Raw genomic sequence first — 25,469 nt, 5'->3', positions numbered from 1 at the left:
AGATAATGCTGGAAAAAATAACTCAGCAGATTAGGCAGCACTTTCTACCAGAAGTGGAAGAAAGGTCATAACCTTGAAATATTAACTCTGTTTCTCTCTCTGCATCGACGCTTTTTTACCATCCGTGTTTGTTCCATCACTTGCTGTTTTTATACCAGAGTCACCTCAATGCTCCAATAATTGTATCTTAAATTATGTTAAATACAAGTATGCACAAATTAAAATTGATGATAATTCCATAAACATCTTTACCAGTGCTATAAATCTGATCAGTTTAGAAAACACTAGAGATTCCAAGGAGTAGTGATCACAGTCCACTTTTTTTTTAACGTTAGTATTGAGCTACATATTTCTAGATGTGAATTCTGATCATGGCTCCTGCTGAAATACAGCGTGCAGCTAAAATGAACCTCATTATTGCACAATACAGGATAGATAGTGGAATTTAAACCGCACTCTCTTCTACATCAGTCCTTTGCCACCTTCTGAGATTTAAATGCCCAGCAGCTATCAGACCCTTTGACTGCTGCTATGAAAGGGTGAGCATGTAAATGTGGTATTGGGTGTAGTTAGCAAAAGGGTTAGGATGCCAAATGGATAGAGTACGATGTAAGTGATTGATGTGAGGCTGGTGGGCAAGATGGAGCATTAAGGCAGGTGAATGACGAATCTTAGGGTAGGTGAGGATGGGGATATCTGGGTTGGTGAGTGAGGGTGAGTATTAAGGCAGGTGGGTGGTGGCTGTTGGGGCAGATGGAGGGCTTGTGGATAAGGATGGCATCAGGGCCAATGTGTAGGTACCTTCATGGAGTGACAGGTGAAGGGCACTGGCCATAGTGAAGTTCGGGGAGCATGGGATGATGATGGACAGATCGTGTTGGGTCCCAAACATTCTGGCTGGTTGTGGCTATGGGCAGAGTGCGGCATCAGGACTGGTGCATGTTCAGACTGATTGTGAGAAGGGAATAGAATTGTGGTGGCTTCGGTCTTGTTTGGCATTTGGGGGAGGCATAGTTTGGGGATTGTGTGATGACTTTAATAGTTACCAAGGAGTTACAGTTGGTTTCTCATTCTCTCCGTTTTCCTGAGTAACTATCAACTTAATGGAAGCCGAACCCTCTGAATTCTTGGAGATTGAGAGGTATTTCAGAAAGATTCAGGGGAACTGGCCACTGGAGGCTTCCCATGGTGTCGGCTGTGTCTGGGATTCCACAGGTTCTCAAAGTGTAACTCCTGTCTGCTCTGATTCTCTGGCCATTGGAATATCCAGGTCACTTCCTTTTTAATGATGTGTCATGTATTGGTATCGCAGAACTTTACAAATGCTTGATTCTCTTACATAAGGGACTCTCTTTTGGCAGGTAGAAGAAATCAGCACAGATTTGAGAATGCAGCAATTAAAACTGATTTGAATTTGAATGTGTTGTTTCTTAGATACCGGTGATCTCCACAAAAAAGTATTCTCATGTATTGTAAAAGTTTCTTTTACAATATAGTTGTCAGCTTCAATTCGGTCCTGTCTCAACACCTATTTGTGTGGATCTGCCAGTGATTTAGGAAGATAGGAAAAACATGGTCTCACTAATAACCATAAGACCCTGAGCCAAAGGGTAGAATCAGAAGGGTACAGTCAGCAGCTTTATTGTCAATGCATGTCTGTTTACTGGATCTATTTGGCAGAGGCAATATATGAATGTAAAGCAAGCTTGTGGTTGTATTAGGTAGTGTTAGATTCAACATGGAAGAGCCTTAACCCAATGGTCAACTAATTGTTTTACATTTCTCCTGAATTTACTTACCATTGACATCTTGGGAGGGTGCAAATTGGTAATTTAAAATGGTCCTGTCTGTTTTTCTATTAGGTGTGTTAGCTTTAAATTAACCCTCCACGTGTTGCTGCTAACCAGCCCAGGAGCCCATTTAATTCTAGCTCCATGTAAACAGACAATCTGTCCAAAGCTCAATGCCATGACAATCACTAACCGAATTAGTGAAGATACGGATGTGATATCATCACTAGGCAGCTTTGCAGCAGCTCCATTTTGGAGAAACATTTTTCATTGCCTCAGGAGAATGATGGATCCAACAGAATGTGGATGCAGGGGCATCTGGTCTTTTAGTTATTTCCATGGTGTTTGTCCTTGCCAAGATTTCTTGTTAATAATGAAGAAGGTGTAAAATGGGAATGCAGATGATTGAAGTTCCACTGTTTGTTTTTAAATACCATTGCACAGCAAGGTCCTTGTCACGTTTGATTCAAAGTATTTTGACGCGACTTCCCATAGTTAGGATACGTTCCTACATAAGTTGAATAAACGACCATTGGAGTGTTGCTATTTAAATTCTCATTGTTCTTCACACCTGAAATGATTATAATAATAATGAGAAAATTAGTAACATGCACTGTCATTATGGTATTCACACAGTCTCCATCACCAGATCACAATTTGGAAATAAATTATTTTTCTGTTAGATTTTCTAGAATAATTGGACTTGACAATTTAGGAAATTTAGGATATCAGAATTCATTTAGACCAAGTTCACATCTTTTTGATTGATCTTAACCATATATTTTCACTAAATTTGCCAACCTCGTCTCCTTCCAGAAATAAAATAATTGTTCCTTGTTTCTGATGCCCTTTTTCAATGGTAAACTATTGTGCACCTCCAATAGCATTTGTCAATTATGGATGAATTTCCCATGGGTTGCACCAACAGCAGAGGCTGAAAATATTCAAATGTGGTTCAACTGCTCATTTTACTCATCCAATTGTCTTTCCTATTATGGTCCCTGCAATTGTTTCAAAACAGCACCTTATCATTTTGAATTATATCCCATGTAGCCATGAGAACAGTAAGTTTTCTTCTTCATGCTCCTTGATTTGTCTTCAGACGTTGATATATTTGATCATTTCACTCTCTTCAAGACCCCTACCCATTGTTACCCAGATTGGTGGGACTACTATTACTTGGTTCTATTTTTACCTATCTAATCATATCTAGAGTAAAACTTGCAATGGCTTCACATCTTGCTCCTGAATTATTACATTTGTTGCCCGCCAAGGATCTATCTTTGGCCATGACTTATTTTTGTATCTAAATTTTGTCCTTCAGCAATACAATTTGAAAACACCAGTTTCACTTTCACATGTATGTCTATGATGCCCAGCTCTACCTCGAGAGAAGTGCTGATGAGATAGAGTTGGGTCTTGTCAGCCTAGAAGACAATGTTGCTACCTCATCAGACTGGTTGTTCATATGCAAGGAGCTTGAAAAAAAAAGGAATAAGTTTAAGACTTACACAATCCTTGAATAACCGAGTGGATGATCCATCTCAGTCTACTCTAGTTGTCCTCAGCATCACAGATTACCTGTCTTCAGCCAGTTTGAGTCACTCCATGTGATATCGTGAAGCAGTTGGAGGCACTAGACACAACAAAGGCTATGGGCCCTGACAACATTCTGGCAATTGTACTGAAGACTTGTGCTCCAGAACTTGCAGCTTCCCTGGCCAAGCTCTTCTGATACAGTTGCTACACTGGCATCTACCCAACAATATGGAAAACTACCCAGGGATGCCATCTACACAAGAAATAGGACAAATCTAACCCAGTCAATTATTGTCCCCTCAGTCTGCTCTCAATCATCAGTAAAGTGATGGAAGGGGTCATCAACAGAGCTATCAAGCAGCATCTGTTCAGCAGTAACCTCCTCAGTGACGCCCAGTTTGGGTTCTACCAGGGCCACTCAGCTCCTCACCTTACTTCAGCCTTGGTTCAAATATGGACAAAATAACTGAATTCCGGAAGTGAGGGGAGAGTGATAGCCCTCGACGTCAAGGCCATATTTGTCCCTAGCAAAACTGAAATCAATGGAAATCAGAGGGCAAAACCTCTGGTGGTTGGAGTCATTTTTGACAAATAGGGAGATGGTTGTGGTTGTTGGAGGTCAGTCATCTTAGCTCCAGGCCATCTCTGCAGGAACTCCTCTGCAGGGTAGTGTTTTAGGCCCAAACATCTTTAGCTGCTTCATCAATGACTTTCCCTCCATCGCAAGGTTAGAAGTGGGCAGTTTTGCTGATGATTGCATGATGTTCAGCACCACTTATGACTTTCCAGACACCAGACAATATCCAGGTTTGGGCTAAAAAGTGACAAGTAACATTCATGCCACACAAATGCCAGACAATGACCATCTCCAACAAAGAATCTAATCGTCCAACCTTGACATTCAATGATATTGACAACATCTTGTGCGTTATTATTGACCAGAAACTCAACTGAATTTGTTATATAAATGCAGTGGCTACAACAGCAGGTCAGAGCCTAAGAAAACTGCAGCAATTAATTCACCTCTTGACTCCCCAAAGCCTGTCCATCATTTACAAGGCACAAGTCATAGAGTCATAGTCATAGAGAAGTACAGCACGGAAACAGACTCTTTGGTCCAACTTGTCCATGCTGACCAAACAACCCAACCCAATCTAATCCCATTTGCCAGCACTTGGCTTATATCTCTTTAAACCCTTCCTATTCACATACCTATCCAGATGCCCTTCAATTGCTGCAATTATACCAGCCTCCATAACTTCCTCTGGCAGCTCATTCCATACACACATCACCCTCTGCATGAAAAAGTTGCCCCACCACGTTCTTTCTAAATCTTTCCCCTCTCACCCTAAACCCATGCCCTCTATTTTTGGGCTCCCCCACCCCAAGGAAAATACCTTGTCTATTTATCCTAATCATGCCTCTCATGATTTTATAAACCTCTATAAGGTCACCCCTCAGCCTCTGATGTTCCAGGGAAAACAGCCCCAGCCTATTCAGCCTCTCCCTATAGCTGAAATCCTCCAACGCTCACATCATCCTTGTAAATCATTTCTGAACTGTTTCAAGTTTCACAACATCTTTTCAATCTGAAGGAGATCAGAATTGCATGCAATATTGCAATAGCAGCCTTGCCAATGTCCTGTACAGCCACAATATGACCTTCCAACTCCTCTATTCAATGTTCTGACCAATAAAGAAAAGCATACCAAAAGCCTTCTTAACTATCCTATGTACCTGAGACTCTACTTTCAAGAAACTATGAACCTGCACTCCAAGGTCTTTTTATTCAGCAAAACTCCCCTGGACCTTACCATTAAGTGTATAAGTCCTGCTTTGATTTGCTTTTCCAAAATGCAGCACCTCACATTTATCTAAATTAAACTCCATCTGCCATTCCTCAGCCTATTGACCCGTCTGATCAAGATCCTGTTGTACTCTGTGGTCACCTTCTCACCTGTCCACGACACCTCCAATTTTGGTGTCATCTGTAAATTTACTAACTATGCCTCCTATGCTCACAGCCAAATCATTTATATAAATGACAAAATGTAGTGAACCCAGCACTGATCCTTGTAGCACTCCACTGGTCACAGGCCTCCAGTCTGAAAAACATGCCTCCACTACCACCGTCTGTCTTGGGGAATACTCCCTACCTCCCTGGATGACTGTAGCTACAACAACACTCAAGAGGCTTGATGCCATCCAGGCCAAAGCAGACCACTTGATTGTCATTACATCCACAAGCATCCACTCCCTCCACCATTGAGGTTCAGTAGCAACTGTGTGTACTATCTATAAGATGCACTGCAGAATTTCATCAAAGATCCTTCAACAGCACCTTCCAAACACACAACCATTTCTATCTAAAAGGACAAGGGCAAAAGATACAAGGGAACACCACTGTCTTCAACTCCCCTTCCAAGCCACTCACCATCCTGAATTGACGTGGAGGTGCTGGTGGACTCATGTGGTCAAAGTCAGAAGTCACACGACACCAGATTATAGTCCAACAGGTTAAATTGAAATCACTAGCTTTGGGAGTAGTGTTTCTTTGTCTGACAGAAGAGCAGTGCTCTGAAAACTTGTAATTTCAAATCAAACTGTTGGACTATAACCTAGTGTCATGTGACTTCCAATTTCATCCAAACGTTCCTGGTGGCTCGTGGGGTGGCATGGTGGCTCACACAGCACCAGGGACCTGGGTTCGATTTCTGTCTTGGGCAACTGTCTGTGTGGACTTTGTACATTCTCCCCATGTCTGCATGGGTTTCCTCTGGGTGGTTCAATTTCCTCCCACAATTCAAAGATGTGCAGGTCAGGTGAATTGGCCATTGTAAATTGCCCATAATGTTAGGTGCATTAGTCAGGGGTAAATATAGGATAGGGGAATGGGCCTGGGTGGGTTAACCCTTGAAGGGTCAGTGTAGAGTTGTTGGGCCGAAAGGCCTTTTTCCATACTGTAGAGAATCTAATCTGAGGAAAATCCTGACTTGGCGATGTACCACCATTCCTTCATTGCCACTGGATTAACATCCTGCAGTGGTTCAAAACGATAGCTCACATTCACCTTCTTAAAGACAATTGGTTTGGGTAATAAATGCTGGCCAACCAGTGACACCCATGTCCCACAAGTGAATAAAAAAACACTGAGGAGCTTTTGGTTCCTTTTTGCTTTCTTCATGGTATTGCCTTGGGAATTCAAAGTTGGCATGCCAAGCAATCTGTAGGAAGTGAGGTCTGCAGATGCTGGAGGTTAGTGTCCAGAGTGTGGCACTGGAAAAACACAATGGGTCAGCCAGCATCCAAGGAGCAGGAGAATCGATGTTTCGGGCATAAGCCTTCCTGATAAAGAGCTTATGCCTGAAACGTCGATTCTCCTGCGCCTCGGATGCTGCTTGACCTGCTGTGCTTTTCCAGCACCACACTCCCATGCCAAGCAATCAGCACTCTTTCCTTAAAAGTATAAATTGTGATGATTTAAAATCTGGTATTCTTGCATTTGTCCCAATATGAGCAAGGTAGAAAGATTTCACAACCTGTTTCCCCTTTTTTGCAAAATTAAAACTTTGCATTGCCAAGTGACTGACCTCAAAAAGTTCCTACTACAATGTGACAAAATATATTTAGTTGAAAATGAACTTGTATATCGGAGTGTTATGCTATTACTGTGTTTTCATGTAGACAAAGATCTCACGTACCAGCTTCTGTACTTTCTTGTTTCCTTTTCTTTATGAAATATATAACTACTGCGCAGATTACACAAATCCCAAGCACGAAGACACCAATCACAATGCCTATGGTGGAGAGGAGGGAACAAAGTATGAATTCAATATGAAGAAAACCGGTAAAGAATAAAGTGCCTCTCAGTCATTTAGGAGCATGGTTTATGAATCAGATTGAAACTCCAGCAATCAATGCTAACTTTATATTAGTTTCAAGTTTCAGGAGGTCCTACAAAAAAACATCCAAGGAACAAAGTGGGACAGTTATTTATAGTGTCCCAGCAGCAACATGGAAATAATGAGCAATAAGGTTTGAGTAAATGTTTCATCACTTTCAAAGGCAACAAAGACCTTTCCTCTGTCAAAAAAATTAAAACACATTAACAAATATATTTATTACAGCTACGAAATGCTAAAACAAACACAAAATATTGTATCACTTCATTTTGTAATAGGCAGCAGAGTCCATGAAGACAATCTTGAACTCCAACCACTCAATTTAAATTTGTCTCACATGAATCTATTTTGCCCTGAGCAAAATACAGAACCAAGCCCAATACTTGTGATCGAAGTATTAATGCTGTTCTGATGTTTTGCAATATTAGAAGGCTGTTGTCACATTTACTGAGAATAGTGAGTTTACTTATGTCTTCTGTTGGTATGGTTGACGATCTAAAAACCGTTTTGGCTCTTCATTAAGAAGTTTAAGATGTACATAATGCTTTGATTTGAAGCAGTAATTGACTTGTGCATGTTCAAAGCTGAGGTCAGGAAACTCTCTTCCAAATGTGCAATGATTAAGATTTGCAATGGCTTTCCTAAGCAGGAGAGCAGATCTAAATTTCAAAGAAGTGGTGCTGGTCAAAGGGTAGGTCTCAGTGGAGGCAGAGGACTGACTGCATGGCATTGCTCATCTGTATGTAGTTTTCAATTATTTTACAGGATACAATGTTCAGGATCAAACTATGATAATAAGTAAGTGATGCATCAGGATGTACAAGGCATAAATAATTCTATTTCCTCTCAGTCTCGTCTTGTGGAGAAAACAGCCAAAGACACAAGAACTCTATTCCCTCTGCCATCAATGCTCAACTCCCCAGATATGTTACACAACAAACTAATTTTGACTTTGCGTAACTATGACAGGGGTGATAAGAAGCCTACAGTTTGTTTTGCTCCTCTTCCAATTATTATTTTCAAATCTGTACAGATTGGAAAGATGCAAAATGTGCCGTGGACATGCTATTGCCAATTTCATACTTCACAATATCAGAATTATTCAATAAAACACCAAAGAACTACAGTTGCTGAAAATCAGATAAAAGAACAGAAATTGCTCGAAAACTCAGTGGGTCTGGCAGCATCTGTGGAGAGAAATCAGAGTTAACATTTTGAGTCCAGTGTCCCTTCTTCAGAATTACTCTTGCTGTTGTTATGCCCTAAGTAAATGCAATTTCTGCATTCGTGCGCAAATTACAGTACTGATTTTACTGATCTGTAGAGAGAAAGCAAAGTTAATCCTCCGGGTCTAGTGTCCCTTCTGCTTTCTCTCCACCAAGTTGCCAGACCTGCTGTGTTTCTTCAGTGACTTCTGCTTTTGTTTTGGACTTTCAGCATCTGCAAATGTTTTTTTTGTTCAGATCGAATTCACCATAGTATCCATTCAAAATATGTTTACGCTTTAAATCAATTTTTTGCTAAGTTCTTAATAAGCTGCTCTTTAGGCAGAGTCAGTTATGTTGAGCCCTCGAGATTCTGCTGAATTCTTATTGTAGTCATTCAGCTATTTCCTTCAGACACTCCTCCTGCAGCAAGTTACTAGGAATTTAATTAATTTAAAGCTCTTTTTCTATCTGCCGTATTGGTAATCAAAAATAAGTGTTTGTGAAAAAACTGAGTGCAAATTCATTCAGATTTATGAGGAAATTCTTTAATTAAGTATAATTTTTTTAAAAAGAGGTAACGTTTTTATCCATTTCATGTAGATAGATAAGATCTTATGTTAAACCAAAGGATGGATGATTCTGGATTTAAATGGTGACAGATTAAGAACACTGCCAGTTGTGGCAATGTTGCATGAGCATTATTGAAGAGCTCCTCTGTTTCTTGCCACTTCTCGTAAAATTGCAATCTCACAGTTAATATTTCTGAACAGACAAAATTTCCACAAATGCTGTTATGATTTCTCTGCATTTGGCCAACTGCAGTACCTCCCAGAGAGATAAAAGAGCAGCCTTGTGCTCTTCTGCCTTCTCCTTTCCAAATTAGCACAGTATAATTGCTTATTGATAATTCTTTCTCACCAGTAAAATGCATTCTCCCGTCAATGTGCCCTGCATTGTTTCTGTTTGTGAATCAAAATCTTTAAAGTAGCTTATCATTCATTATTAGTATAAAAAGATCTCAGTGACTATTTCTGACTATGGAAATAATTTCCCAAGAGATTGATGAGTATTCATCAAATTCCTTTACAAAGATTCGTCAGAATTGTTTCAGTAGAAATTTGTCATGCTATTCTAAGAGATTTACAAAGTAAAGACGACGAGAAAGAAGCTTAAAACCAACTTTACATGAAATCCATTTATTTATGGTTCGAAGTTATTAGGGCCAGACAGCTGTTTTCTCAGACGGGATTAAATGGTTTCTGTTATATTGCCTCCGATGCAGACTTTTGTATGCCTCCACACTTTAAAGCAGTAGATGTCTACAATCACACGCATATAAAGCTGGGAATTCAAGGAAGGGAATAAAATTCTTGCCAAATCGTAGTTTAGTTTTGTAACTGTCAGAGTAGCATTCGTTGCCAGATAAGCTAAATTAAAAGCAAAATACTACGGAAGATGGAAATCTGAGACAAGCACAGAGAAACTCAGCAATTCTGGCAGTATCTGTGCCGTTAGAAATTGAATAAATGTTTCGAGTCCAGTACAAATCTTTTTTAGAATGAAAGAAGACTCAAACTGGATTCAAAATGTTAACTCGGTTTCTGTCTCCATAGAGGCTGCCAGACCTGCTGAGTTTCGGCAGCATTCTCCATCTTTGCACCTGATATACTATTCCAGGCATTTTTAACACTGAATAAAACAAAAAGTTCTCCTGATTAAAATTCACCTGTAAGTTTATACTTGCAGCCTCTTGTCATATTGTCCTGTTTTATTTTGAAGTAATGTTAAGGACTTATTGGAACTAAACCTTCCAATATTCTCTGCACACCAAAAAAAATGACTCCTTATCTGTTGCTTATTTATAGTATAGGACTGAAGGCTATTTTATTAACTCTTGTCTCAACAGTCATCCCTTTTCCATTTATGTTGCTTCTCTTTGTATCTCTTGGGGCTTGCAAACCTATTTTGTAGCTTGGTGACTTGTGCCAATGTTCATTTTTTGTAAAATGAACATTATAATTTTAAGTCAATCCCATATATGAGTGAAACAGTGTCAATTAAGAAAATAAAAAAAGGCAAATAATAATCAAAAACACATACTAAACACAAACGACAATGTAATGGACTCAAAATCTTAATTGGAACCTTTCAATTTTGAATTTACAGCGTGGAAATATTGATTTAGTTCTATAACAAGTAAACCACAATGTAAAGTAATTTTTATCTTATTATCCATAGAATCTCTACCATGTGGAAACAGGCCCTTTGACCCGACAAGTCCACACTGACCCTCCAAAGAGTAACCCATCCTGACCCATTCCCTGAACCTATGGTTCTACATTTACCCCTCATGAATACACTTACCCTTAACGTCCCTGAACACGGTGAGCAACTTAGCCTGATCAATTCACCTGACCTGTACATCTCTGGATTGTTGGAGGAAATTGGACCACCCAGAGGAAAGCCACACAGGTTTGGGAAGAATGTGCAAATTTTCACACAGACAGTTGCCCGAGGCTGAAATCAAACCTGGGTCCCTGGTGCTGAGGCAGCAGTGTTAACCACTGAGACACCGTGCTGCCCTATCTTTATTTTAGATATTAGTGCAAATAGTGACAGAAAAAAGTTAGTTACTTTGGGAATCCAGTGCATGAAAATCATGTTATGATAAAATATACAGTCTATGTTTATATGCATAAATATGAGGCTGAATCATTGCTGCACAATGTCCCATCCATTAAGAAAAGCTTAAAAATTAAAGTTAATTCGCAGATTGAAAATGATTGGATGGACAAATATTTTTCCTTAAGGGATTATATTTGATGTCCATCACCCATAATTTATTTAAATATTTACATTTAACAGGTAAATGAAGTTGGGACACAGATCAGTCACGATCTAACTGAATAATGCAACAGGCTAAAGGAGCTGACAACTGACACCTATTCCTCTGCTCCTAAGTGCAGCTACTTATAATTGGTCCTCTTTTTGCGGATGTTAAACATTTTTAAACTAAAAGGAGTTAAATTAGCAACCGAGCAATTTCATAGAACAGGAAAGTGAATATTTCAGGGCGAAATCCTTCGTCAGGATTTGGCCTGAAACAACGACCCTCCTGCTCCTTGGATGCCGCCTGACTGACTGTGCTTTTCCAGCACTGTACCTTTTGACTCTGATCTCCAGCATCTTCAGTCCTCACTTGCTTCCAGACCATCAGGCTGCTCTCTTTTTAGAGAGAGAGATGACTGGTGGTGGTTTAATCTGAGGGTCACCATTGCTCAGGTGAGCAGAAAGGTTGAGAAAATAAAACCTTCATGGCAACCTCAGCTAGTGTGGAAACTGCTGTTGGCATCTCCTGCTTTGCAAACTAGCTGTCCAGCAAACTGAACTAACTGAACAGAAATAGAAACTGGTTTGATGCTGAGTTTTGGTGGGACATTTTATTAATCAATTACTATTGTTATTTTGCACACTTTTGTGCTAGCACTTCAACTCTTCACCTATCTTTGTCTTTGAAATCTTGATCAATCTGATGCATCAATTTGGCATTCTCTGTTTTCATTTGTCATTATTTGATGCAGCCTTAATCTTTTGTTTTGTTTTCTACAGCATTGCCACATCCTGATTATTAATCTAATACTGTAAAGGCTACAATGCACTGATGTGCCGAAGTGAGGAAATGGTCTGACACTCACAATAACACACAACAGTTTGTAATAAGAAAGCAGTTGATATGAAGTTTTGGCTGAGAAGACTGTATATTTAAAAGTGAAAGCAAATGTTGAAAATCTAGTATAATACCATTCAAAATTTCATAGAACTTCACAGCATGGAAGGATACTGCTCAGCCCATTGTGCTCTTTCAGCTATCTACTTGTTTCCACATTCCCCTTCTCTCCCGCTAACCACCACCCAACCACACTCCTCTACTCTGTAATTATATAGCCAGTTCCCTTTTGAAAGTCAGTACTGAATCTGCTTGCAATATCTTTTCACCCAACACATTCCAGACCCTAACAACTCAATGTAAAAACAACCAATTCCCCTGGTCTTCTCTCTCTCTGGCACCTTCACCAATCCTCTCAAATTGGTGACCTTCGGTTCCCGAGCTTGCTGGCAGTGGGAACAATTTCTCATTATTTAATCCATTAAAACTGCCAATAATTTTGAACACCTCTAACAAATCTTCCCTTGAGTTTCTCTTCCAAAGGGAACAATCCCAGAGTCTCACATAAACCAATGAGAAAACAGCAAGCAAGCTCATCAGCAGTTTTGACCATTAAGAAATAAGTGGACTTGAGAAAAGCTCAGGTTCCTCATTTTTCCATTTTTCCACTTACATATCCAACTGACGTATCAGTGACAGAGATCAGCAAGTACTGCTTTGTTTGGATGTTCCTTTCCAGAGGAACCAAGCTTTCCTCTCTTGTCTCAGTACCAGGAGAGATAGCAAAAATGTAACATTAACCTAGCATACTAATGAGAACAAAAACTATCTACCAAAGAGAAATCCTAACCCTTTCATACAAACATAAGAACATGCCAACTTAAGAAGGAACGAGAGTAGGCCATTCGGCCCTTCGAGCTGGCTGCACCATTCCTGAACATCCATGATAATCTTTCATCCCATTGTAATCAAGAATTGATCAAGGTTTGTGAAGGTTTGTAGCTCAGGTTGAGGTTTAGGGTGTAGGTTTGCTCGCTGAGCTGTAGGTTTGATATCCAGACGTTTCGTTACCTGGCTAGTTAACATCATCAGTGGCGACCTCCAAGTGAAGCGAAGCTGTTGTCTCCTGCTTTCTATGTATATCTTTCTCCTGGATGGGGTTCCTGGGGTTTGTGGTGATGCCATTTCCTGTTCCTTTCCTGAGGGGTTGATAGATGGCATCTAGATCTATGTGCTTGTTTATGGCGTTGTAGTTGGAGTGCCAGGCCTCTAGGAATTCTCTCGCATGTCTTTGCTTAGCCTATCCCAGGATAGATACGTTGTCCCAGCCGAAATGGTGTTTTTTTTTCATCCGTGTGTAGGGCTATGAGGGAGAGGGGGTCGTGTCTTTTTGTGGCTAGCTGGTGTTCATGTATCCTGGTGGCTAACTTTCTTCCTGTTTGTCCTACGTAGTGTTTGTGGCAGTCCTTGCATGGAATTTTATAGATGACGTTGGTTTTGTTAATGGGTTGTACTGGGTCTTTTAAGTTTGTTAGTTTTTGTTTGAGAGTGTTGGTGGGTTTGTGTGCTACTAGGATTCTGAGGGGTCTTAGTAGTCATTTCTGAAACTTCTTTGATATATGGTAAGGTGGTTAGGGTTTCTGGCTGTGTTTTTTCTGCTTGTCGTGATTTGTTCTTGAGGAATCTGCGCACTGTGTTTTTTGAGTATCCATTCTTCTTGAATATGTCATATAGGTGGTTCTCCTCTGTTTTTCAAAGTTCGTCTGTGCTGCAGCGTGTGGTGGCTCACTGGAATCCTAGTAGCACACAAACCCACCAACACTCTCAAACAAAAACTAACATTTCTTTTTTGCACGCAATGACTAAATTCAATCAAAATGTATTTCCAATTGTGGATTTCAAAAGGAAGGTGGATATCTATCTGACGAGAACTGCAGGGCTATGGGGAGAATGGAGGAGATTGCGACTAGCTGATTCACTGGACTGAATGGCCATCTTCTGGGTCATACTATTCTATAAGTCTATGATTAACTGGGGCATAACTATTTGAAAAATATGTTCACTGACCAACTAAGCAAAAAAATTTAAAAAAATAATTTTTGGAATGTTAGTGTTAATTTGTGGCTTAGTAATACTCTTGTTCTCTATATACAAAGGTTCTGGATTTCATAATGGGACATGAACATGAAAAGTGAAGACTGACTCTCCAATGCAGTAGTGAGGGAGTATGACCCTGATGAAAGGGATGATGTTATGATGAGATGCCAGACAGGGACCCTGTCTGCATGCTCATGTGGATACACTACTTTGAAGAAGAGCAATGGCATTATCCCGAGGTCTCTGGTCAAATGTATCCCTCAATCAATATCATTAAAACAAACTTTCTAACCATTATCATATTATTCTTTGTTTGAGCTTGTTGTCACTGCTTTATCTGCATTGCAACATTCACTACACTTCAAAAGAACTTCACTGACTTTGACATATCTTTGTGATTGTGAACGGTGATATATAAATGCAAGTTTTTTTTGTCTTGGTGTGAATTGAAGCAGTAACACAGGCTATATCATTGTGAACCTAAACCTATAAATTATTAAGTTCATATTCAATTTTCATTGCTTTATGGTATTATTTCATCTAAACTAGCAGAGACCTTTTATCTGCATTATGCTCCTTTGAAAATTCATTTTTTCTGGTATCATTAATAAACATTAAGTGGATTTTATATTGCTACACAATTGCTTGTGTTAATCAGAGGTCCAAAACTGTAAAGATATTGACATTGGATGCCCCGGCACACATTAAGGAAAGCATTTGGTGATGTAAATAGCCTTAATTTAAAATGGCAATAAGATGAGTGGCAGAGCTAAGTGTGCAGAGGACTGTGAAACTTTGCAGAGGAACACAGATCATTTGAGTGAGTGGTCAAAGGTGGGGCAGATGGAATACAATGTTAATAAATGTGAAGTCATCCATTTTGGTTGGAGTAACAGCAAAATAGATTATTACTTGAATTGTAAAACGTTGCAGCATGCTACTATGCAGGGAGACCTGGATATCTTTGTGCATGGATCACAGAAGGTTGGTCTGCAGGTACAACAAGTAATTGGGAAGGCAAATGGAATTTTGTTATTCATTGCTGAAGGGGTTGAGTTTAAAAGCAGGGAGGTTATGCTACAGCTGTACAAGGTGCTGGTGAGGCCACACTTGGTGTAGTGGGTACAGTTTTGGTCTCCTTCCTTGAGAAAAGATGTACTGGCACTGCAGGGAGTGCAGAAAAGGTTCACGAGGTTGGATTCTGGAGTTGAAGGTGTTGGCTTATGACGAGAGACTGAGTTGATTGGGATTATATTCATTGGAATTTAGAAGACTGAGGGGGATCTTATAGAAATATATAAAATTATGAAGGTAATAGATAAAATAGCAGTGGAGAGGATGCTTCCACTGGTAGGTGAAAGTAGGACAAGAGGGCATAGCCTCAAGATTAGTGGGAGCAGATTTAGATCTGAACTGAGAAGGAACTTCTTTATCCAGAAGGTTGTAAAGCTATGGAATTCCTTGCACAGGGAAGTAGTTAATGCTACTTCACTAAAGGTTTTTAAAGCTGACAGATTTTTTATAACAATAAAGGAATTAAGCGATACGGTGAGAGGGCGGGAAAGTGAAACTGATTCCATGAAAAGATCAACCATGATCTTATTGAATGGCGTGCAGGCTCAAATGGCAGATGGCCTACTCCTGCTCCTAGTTCTTATGTTCTTATGTTAACATCTTATGGTTCTATCACAGACAGACTCTGTGTTGTCCTAAGGAGAACTCTTTTTATAATATGCCATGGAAGCTGCATTGAAATATACCCATCATCCAATAAAACTGCTTCATGATCAGTAGGATTATATTGATATTTTTCAAATCCAACCGTCTGATAAAGAGCGATCTTGTCACAGACATTGCATTGCATCCATTTATTATGTGGATTTTATTTTTGCCATTCATTTTCCCATTCTTCTAGAATATTCAGTTCTACTGTAATGACAATTCATACTATTGAATCTTTACAGCTTGTATCAGCTTCTCCATTAAAGTGGGTGTCCAGTTTATCTCACCGTGAGCTTAATGGTGTTGGGGAAATAGTGAAGCATATCCTACAATTTTTAGATATGAGTCAATGAGCCTACACTGGAGCATAGACATAGGAGCATACTATTTTGCCCATTAGTCCTATTTCACTATTCAATTAGATTAGATTAGACTTACAGTGTGGAAACAGGCCCTTCGGCCCAACAAGTCCACACCAACCCGCCGAAGCGCAACCCACCCATACCCCTACATTTACCCCTTACCTAACACTACGGGCAATTTAGCTTGGCCAATTCACCTGACCCGCACATCTTTGTGACTGTGGGAGGAAACCGGAGCACCCGGAGGAAGGTCATGCTTAATCTGAACTTCAGCACAATGTACGGCACAATCTACTTTGATTAATATCTCTTGATAACATTAACTAATAAAAATCTAATGATTGCAATTTTGCAATTGGTCCAGTCTCCACAGTCTTTGGGGCAAGAATAAAGATTTCCGCTCCCCATTTGTGTAAAACTTTGTTAGCTGATTTCACTCCTACATGACCTAGCTTTAATTTAAAATTGTGCCTCCATGTCATTTCTTCCTCAACAGAGGAATTAGGTTGTCTGCAAATACTCTATCAGATCCTCTTTATCATTTTAAACATCTCAGCTACAATATCATTAAACATTGTAAATGGGAAGACAAGCTAAGTTTGTACAGCCTGTCCTCATTGCATAAAACTTTAATTCATTATATCATTCTAGTTAGATAGTTTCAAAATCATTCAAAGTATGGCCTTTATCAGTCAAATTGGAAAAACAGTGCTGGAAACTTACCATGGACATTCCAGGTTGTGTTGTCAATATTTCCTGAAGTATTTGCTCCATTTTCAATCTCATGTGATTTCTTTTGTTCTGCTTCTAAAATAGGATACAGAATTCTGTTATGGGGAATGGCCAGGCGAAACAAAAGGCTTCCATTTTGATTTATTTTCAAACACTTGGGCAACTTACCAAAGACTAACAACATTTTCCTTATTGTCACCTCTTTTCCTTCAGTATTTACCAGTATCATTGTATAACATCCCGTATCATTTCGCTGAACATTTGACAATAAAAATGAACCATTACTGAAAGCCTTCACTCGATGACTGTAATTTTGAAAGACATCACTGAAGTTCTGTTCAGGAAAGTTGGACATTGCGATACTTATTTGATTTCCCTCACAATTGTACTTCCATTGGACTGACTGTAGCATTGTGATTGTTAAATTTGTCGAAAATAACACATTTTCTCCAATGGTGGCGTTGAGGTATTCAGTTATTTCAGTTTGTTGTGGCACAGCCAATATCTGATCTGCAAAACCAAAATAACAATGCAATAAATAAACAAACAAATAAATAAATATAAAAATAAGACTGTTTTAATTCAGAAATTATTTATATTACGTTACATAATTATTGTTAAAAGCTTAAGATGCTTGTTCAGTCACAATAGATTTTAGCAGCAGAAAAGTGATACATTCTAACTGTGTTACGCCATGTCTCAATCAACAGAAAGGACATTAGATCACTTATATCATGCAGTGGGTTGAAGCTTGATAAAAAATGCTGTGACCATCTGATAGTGTAATGCCAGTCACTGAGAGTTACAGAAACAAACACTACTAGTTTAGGCCTACTGTTTGAAAGGGCTAATTAATTCATCTCTTTCCCCTGCTTTATCCCCCATAGTCCCGAATATGTTTCATTTTCAAGTATATACTCAAATATTTAAAAACAGTTACTACTGAATCTGTTTTCATTACCCTTTCAGACAGTGAATTCTAGATCCTAACAACTTGTTCTGGAAAACAATTTCTTCCTTTGTCCTCGCTGTACTTTTTGCCAATTACCTCACATCAGCATTTTCTGATCACTGATGCTCTTTCCATGAGAAACAATTTATTTTTATCTACTCTCACAAAGCTATTCATAATTTTGAATACTTCTATTAAGTCTCCTTGTGCTCTGAAGAAAATAATTCACTTTTTGAGAAACAAAATGGTTACTTACTTGTGAATAACATGATGTATATCCCGAACATTACCACTTTAAGTGCACAAATCATACTGACGCGAACAGAGTGGTGTTCCGAAACAGAATAGCTAGTGATTTAAGCAAGGTTGACGTTTGCTCATGTGGTTAGACAAGCTTTATGTCAATGAAAGCTGTCTCGCCCACACATTAACATATTGAAATGAGTTTCTTGCCATTCGTATTCCCCTACAAGCAGAAGTAATCATTATGTATTGTAGAGCAAGCACATGTTCTGAAATTAAATAGTTAATCTTGTCTATGTAACATTTGATTTGTACTAGAACCTGCAGTATTATACCATTTGGGGTGAAGCCAGTGCATTGGCGAGTAACGCCGGAAGTTCAAAAAGCTCAAAGCGTGTTTTTCTCACTGAGTAAAATCTTGATTGTGGAAGAAATGCACTTTAACTTGAATGTGTTCAGATTCAAATTCTGTAACAATGATGAAAATGAATGATCAGCTTCTTGGGATCTGCTTGAGAAAAAGCACACTGGAATTATATGAAGTGAACTTACCCAGCACAATCACTTTGTTATTAGTAGTACACAGGTATATAATGCAACAGAAACTATTGAATGTACCAAAATGTTTGATTTGTGACTTAATTTTAATTTCACCCAATTGACCTGATATTGAATAAAATTGCATAAATGTTAAAGCCCATGCTCAAAAGCCTCTTTATAAGCACAACAACTCTGATAAAACAAGGGTGAAATACTTAATCTAGCTTTCCATACTCCTTAATTGGATTATCACTTTATTATGGTTGTACTTTCTGTATTTAGTTGTATGTTATTCATGTTGTAATTGCATTCCAAGCTGTACACTGTCAAAATACAATCGTGTGCTACTCAATTAATTAAAACACTTAAAGGTCAAGTTTAACATGTGTTTAAAATCTCAATTTTAATTTTCTTAAAAATGTAGTTGAATGAGAGCATTACGCTGGCTGGGACAGCAATAATGCCTATTCCTAACTGTGTTTAAGACTGTGGTTGTGAGCTGTTTTCTTGAACTGCTGTAGCCCATGTGATGTGGAATGTCCATAGTTATAAGGAAGGGATTTTGACTCAGCAACAGCAAAAGATAGATGATCTACTTCCAAATCAGTCCAATTAGAAACCAAAACACTGTATTAGTCTCATTAGAACATAGAACATAGAAAAGTACAGCACAGACCAGGCCCTTAGGCCCACGATGTTGTGCCGAGGTTTAATCCTAATATAAAATATAATAACTTAATCTACACACCCCTCAACTCACTGCTATCCATGTGCATGTCCAGCAGACTCTTAAATGTCCCTAATGACTCTGCTTCCACCACCTCAGCTGGCAACGCATTCCATGCATTCACAACTCTCTGCGTAATGAACCTACCTCTGATGTTTCCTCTATACCTTTCTCCTAATATCTTCAAACTATGACCCTTGGGGCCAGTCAATCCTGCCCTGGGGAAAAGTCTATGGCTATTGACTCCAACTATTCCTCTCATTAGAGAAATGTAACTAGTAGTAAAAATATTAATTAGTGAAATACATTCGATTAAACGTCCTTGAGTTAAAATGCCTGTTTTTCTGATTTTTAATTCTATGGGTTGATTTGTGTCAAAGATTTCCAAATCACAGTAATAGGTCATTAGCAAGACTCGTCTCAGGATAGAACTCTTTATGTGGCTCGTAATTTTACAAGGAGCTGACTCAGCAGATGATCATTGAAACAAATGTATTTCTAGGTTGTATGATTTCTGATTATTCATGTAAAGTTTCTAAAGCTGAGTTGCTAACCTTTTTCTATTATTATCGCCCCATTATTGTTGCATATCATGTTGAAATTTAAGGGCAGACAACCTCTTCTCTCTCATTCTAAGGGACTGCAATGAAATCAGTTGCAGATGGCTGTGTAAAATTTTCTGCTTAATGCATTTGGTCACTGCAAAGATTGCAGTGCTCATAGTATTAGCAATTGTTTGTATTAATCTGAGTGCCCGAGAACTGTAGTAATTCAATATAGTGACAAATGGTCATGAATAAAATCATCATGCAAATTCCTTTCACTTCTGTATTTTAAAAAAAGTGTAATGAGGCTATTCATGTGAGGTTTAATAGCAGTGGTTTGCCTCTGTGGTTACTCTGTTCAAGTGGCCTAACCGTAACTATTATCAACATTACTGTACATTCATCAGCAACCCCCCTATTGCTGGGACTGGCTGACGTTCCCCCCTCTTCCACCACCCACCATGTCTCATCCAACGCATGCTCCTACCTACACACATCTAGCTTTTTACCGAATCCCTCATTTACATTTTCCTTTTAATCTTTCCATTCTGGCCTTTTAGGCTTGTCGTTTATTCTTGCAATGAACGCTCCACAGTGACCTTAGAATCAGATTCCAACAAGGAGTCATTGAAATCTTGTCATGTCAAAATGTCAGTGATTGTGGCGTTCCTGCTGATGATAGGAAATACATCACATGACATTTCCTTATCAGTCGCTTGTAAATTGTATACGTGCACCTCTCTCAAGGTTCCGTGGCAGTAGGGGTGGGAGTACAGGAGTTCTAAATGTGGCAGTGAATAGTTTGTGAGCAGAATGCCTCTCTGTTCAATCCTCCATCTTGATCCACAGTGGATAATGCAACCTTTATATCTCTAATACAAGAACAGCAATTCTCAAATGTATATTGAGAGACATGTGGCCAAAACTTTTCATCTCGTGTTCATTAGGATAAATGCAAGAATGTCAAATTGCAAACAAACCAGCGGTTTATATTACAGAAGGAAAAGGTGTTGATTGGTTGGAAAGTCTGCAGGAGAAAGCTGTTGTGATCATTTGAAACTTGGCATTTTTCTAACTGTCCTGATTAACGCAATGGCAAAAACTTTGACAGTGATATTCAGCAAGTGACTTTTCAACTTGTTTCACAAGACTAACATCAGATACTTACAGAGGTGTAAGGACAAGAATTGTCCCTGAACCAAAGAAAAAGATATAAGGGAACAACTCTTAAAGATCTTTTCAAGGAGAAGAGGGAGGTGGAAAGGAGGGAAGTTTGGGAGAAAATTCCAGATCTTGGGATGACCAGCAGGATGCATGGCTATCAATAGGGATAGGACAAAAAGGCAGTGGGCTATGTAGAGGCCAGAACCTGAAGAATGGAGAATTCAAGAAGAGGCAATTACAGGAATGAGGATGAGTCATAGATTCAAGCACAAATAAGGATATTTGGAATTTTTGACATTGAATACCAGGAACCAATGATTTTGGCGAACTTGGTTTAAGGGCAATTTAACTTAATGTAAGACAGGATATTGCAGCTGGGATTAGAATAGTTGCTTTTGATCAGTGTGGATTTGATGTGCCGAAGGGCTATTTTCTGAACTTTAGACTTCTATGACTCTATGAGTTTGAGATGCTCTGAAGTTTACAGAGGACAAAGGATAGAACACTGATTAGAAAAGATTGCAATAGTTAAACTTTGTGAAATAAAAGGCATGGGTGAGAATTTCAGTGGTAGGTGAGTTAAGATATGTATAGCTGCGGTTAATCTTCTGGAAACAGAATAGGAACTTTGCCACTCCTGATAGCAATGCTCCTAAAGAGGGTGAGCCCATTGCTGCCTAACAAGGTGATCTTGAGTTATTTTCTGAGGTTGCTTTAATTGTATTCACAGAGGAATCTAGTCCTGGGTTGAAAATGTTTAAGAGCGTCCACAATCAGCAATTGGAGGGGTCAGGTAAGAAATTGTATTCAGCAGTGCACTTAAAATCCAACTTCAGCAAGAAAGGTAACGCAAGAGAGGGTTAATTGCTTTGCATCTAATCCTCCTTACAGTGAATTCTATATGTTGCTTATTAAGACCCAAAAGATTCGGCAGCAGTTAAGAGGGATCATTATTTCAACCAATTTGTTCTGGTGAGGCTAACCAGAATATGATTATATCAAGTAGGTGGCTGAATTGTGCATGCCACAATGAGTTTCTTCTTATCCTGTTAAACTGTGACTGACACTACAATCAAAGCCTTCAAAGAACGGCTCTTTCCACGCTTTATGTAACTGCAATATTTTAGAAGATCATATTTTATCATTTGACTATATAACTGTTGTTCCATAAATACCATTTAGGCACCCCCACTGACTGACTCATTCACCCACTGACTAACTCAACTGCATACATGCCAGGAAAATGCTATGACACACATCAGGCTGAATCTCCCACCCTCCTCTCTGGTCAGGTTGCTGTCAGGGGTTAATGAAACCAGGAGGGAGGGTATTGGTTTGGTCAGTGCTTGGCTAACTAGCATTTCCACTGTAATTAAGTCTATGGCAGGAAGGCCTATGTATTCCTCCCCCACTGCCAACAAAGGGTCTTAAATAGTAAATTAATTACCACCATAGGGGATATAATTCCATTGAGGCTGGTGTTAAAGCAATGTCTGGTGGGGGTCTAATCACAGGGAAAACTCCAATGGCATGTTTTTCTGCAAGTTTTCGAGGGAAAGACTTGTTCTGAGGCACTCAGTGCTTGATCAATGGACCCAGCATTGGGCACAGAGTCCCACTCAGAGCCAACCCTAATATCCCTTGCCATTCCTTATTGCACCTCTGCCCTGTGACTCCCCTCCTGCCATTACTCACCACTGGCCATGGATCCGGTGATGATCCTAGGCCTTAGGTGGGTGTTGTTTCAGCAGTCATGGCACTGCCTTTCAATACAACCAGGCTGCACCTGGTCAGCAAATTCAAAGTCCTTGATTTGGGTAAGTCCGGCCACTTGCCAGTCAAGTATCTGATTGATGTAATGTCTTTTCTGATAAATACACCCTAGGGCTCTGGACAGCTCTCCAACTGGTGGCTGAGACTCCTGTCACCTCCAAAATATTTCTCCCACTATCAACTATGAAGACCTCTTGCAGCCAACATTCTATGATGTCTTTGACCTTCAGATTCAATATGTCAAGGATTCAACACTCATGCCACTGCAGCCTTGTTTCCTGGTCAGGGACTTTGATATTCTTTCTCACAAAATCTAAACTCTCTTCCTTATGGATGACACAGTCAGTTGGAACAGAGGCCAGATGCAGTGACCTTTAGTTTGCACAGTATATGCATTCCACAGATTTTTAAAAATTCATCCATAGGATGTAGGCATTTATGTCAAGGTTAGAGTGGTGCTGGAAAAGCACAGCAGGGCAGGCAGCATCTGAGGAGCAGGAAAATCGACGTTTCAGGCAAAAGTCCTTCATCAGGAATGACGTTGCTGGCTAGGCCAGCAGTTATTGCCCATTCCTAATTGTCCAGAGGACAGAAATGAGTCAAGCACATTGCTATGGGTATGGAATCACATATTGGCCAGACAGGGTAAAAATGACAGATTTCCATCCCTAAATGACATCAGTGAACCAGATGAGCATTTTGCGAAGTATCATGATTATCATGAGGCTCCTAATTCCAGATTTTTTTATTGAATACAACTTGTACCATCTACTGTGGTGGGATTTGAATCTGGATCCCCAGAACATAACCTGGGTTTCTGGATTAATAGGTCTAACAATAATACCACTAGGCCATTACCTCCCTAAAGGTAAGGGACTATGGAGTGAGATTTTGCAGTGCCTGCCATGGTGAGAAGAATAGTGGATACATGTCTTTATTTTAGTCAGGCAGGAGGCTGGAAGGATACAGCACGCCAGGCAGCATCACGAGGTGAAGAAGTCAATGTTTCAGGTGTAACCCTTCTTCAGGACTGGGGGTGGCGCTAAGGGGAACTGCGGATAAAGGAGGGGGGACGGCATGGGAGAGGGTTTTGGTCAGGGAGAGGGATGGAGAGGTGAGGTAGGGATAGGTGATCATAGGTAGAGGATACAACCTGGTTGGTCAAAGGGTTGGTAGCTGGAAGGAAGGGTTGATCAGAGGAATGGGAGGGAGGGGGGAGGGGCTGGAAAGGGAGTCACGGGATGGGAAGGGAGTTTATTTGAAATTGGAGAACTCAATGTTGAGTCCTTTGGGCTGTAAATTGCCCAGACAGAAGATGAGGTGTTGTTTCTCCAAGTTGCAGCCTGATTCACTGTGACAGTGGAGGAGGCCAAGGTTGGTCATGTTGGAGAGGAAATGGGAAGGGGAGTTAAACTAGGCGGTGACAGGGAGGTGAAGTGAACCCTTGTAGGCCCAGCTGAGATGCTCGGTGAAATGTTTCCTTAATTCAGTTTAATTGGGCAAGGGGTCAAGAATCTGACTTTTATATTTGAGAAAATCTTCAATGATGAAGGTGAACAGGTTGAGTATGACACCAACAGCTGCTAAGAGGCCTGTCTACATTTCCAGCTTATTTCTGGCATAATTCATGTGCATTAAGTTCATCTTCCGAATTAACTTCTATCCAACTGAGGAACTCAACACCTCAGAAAGCAATGGCAAAACGTATGCATGGAACTGGCAATTGCACTTTGTCATCTTCCTCGAGGTAAATACTTACTGCCGTGTCCTTGTTGTGGCACAACATTCAATGATGCTCAAGGTCATTTGTACAGGTGATGAATCCAAGTGGAACAAGGCAAGCTGTCTCCTTGGGCCATCTCCAAGCACAACTGGTCCACAACAAATAAGGGGCAACTTATGACTAAACGACATGGAAACATGAAAGTAGAGAAACAGGAAGTGGCAGCATCTGAGTCACATAGCATTGTGAAAAGGCTCAAGGGGAGGAAGGTGGTGCAGCAGGGTGATGGTTTCTATTACAGTCAGTTCCAGTGTGTCTAGGTCTTTTTGTTTTGCAGTCATTTAGTGAAGGGGCCGTGCAGAGCATCACCTGTACTGAGGTGAATCCATGGTGGCGATGATCTGGGAGGTAAGGATCAGCAAAAGTAGTGGAACCTCTACATTAAAGGGCTCAGAGCCCTTTGAGGACCTTAGTGTTGATGGTGATACAGTCTGTAAGGAAGGACAGAGGGTCCCAGGGCAAAGGGAATAGTGAACTGGGTTAGCACTTGAACAGTGTAAGGAGCAGACTGAATCTTACCATGCTGAAACTCTCACAACACACCAGTGCAATAATTAACCAAAGTATTTCACTCAAACTGAGACAAGACTATCTTCAAAGTGTGGGCCAAGGGTATGTTGTAATGTTACTTCTTGTCTGCTTTGGCCAATGGAAATGGCCAAAACTGGACTTCATTGGGTAGACCACCATGTTCAGCTGTTCTGAGCTATTACAATGCCAGTG

The 25,469-nt window shown here is 39.9% G+C and overlaps 1 long non-coding RNA gene across 1 annotated transcript; it reads right to left on the bottom strand.

Annotated features, from left to right (window-relative positions):
* Nucleotides 1–384: 384 nt before the first annotated feature.
* On the bottom strand, nt 385–17,085 carry LOC132820836 (uncharacterized). Its single transcript, XR_009645246.1, has 3 exons — nt 17,011–17,085; nt 7,031–7,126; nt 385–2,361 (listed from the first exon to the last, which is right to left on the bottom strand). It is a non-coding gene; the product is annotated as an uncharacterized LOC132820836 (long non-coding RNA).
* Between the last annotated feature and the right edge of the window lie 8,384 nt (nt 17,086–25,469).

This window comes from Hemiscyllium ocellatum, chromosome 12, assembly GCF_020745735.1.
Source record: "Hemiscyllium ocellatum isolate sHemOce1 chromosome 12, sHemOce1.pat.X.cur, whole genome shotgun sequence".
In the NCBI taxonomy this organism is placed as follows: Eukaryota; Metazoa; Chordata; class Chondrichthyes; order Orectolobiformes; family Hemiscylliidae; genus Hemiscyllium; species Hemiscyllium ocellatum.
This window is presented reverse-complemented; position numbering and strand designations above follow the sequence as displayed.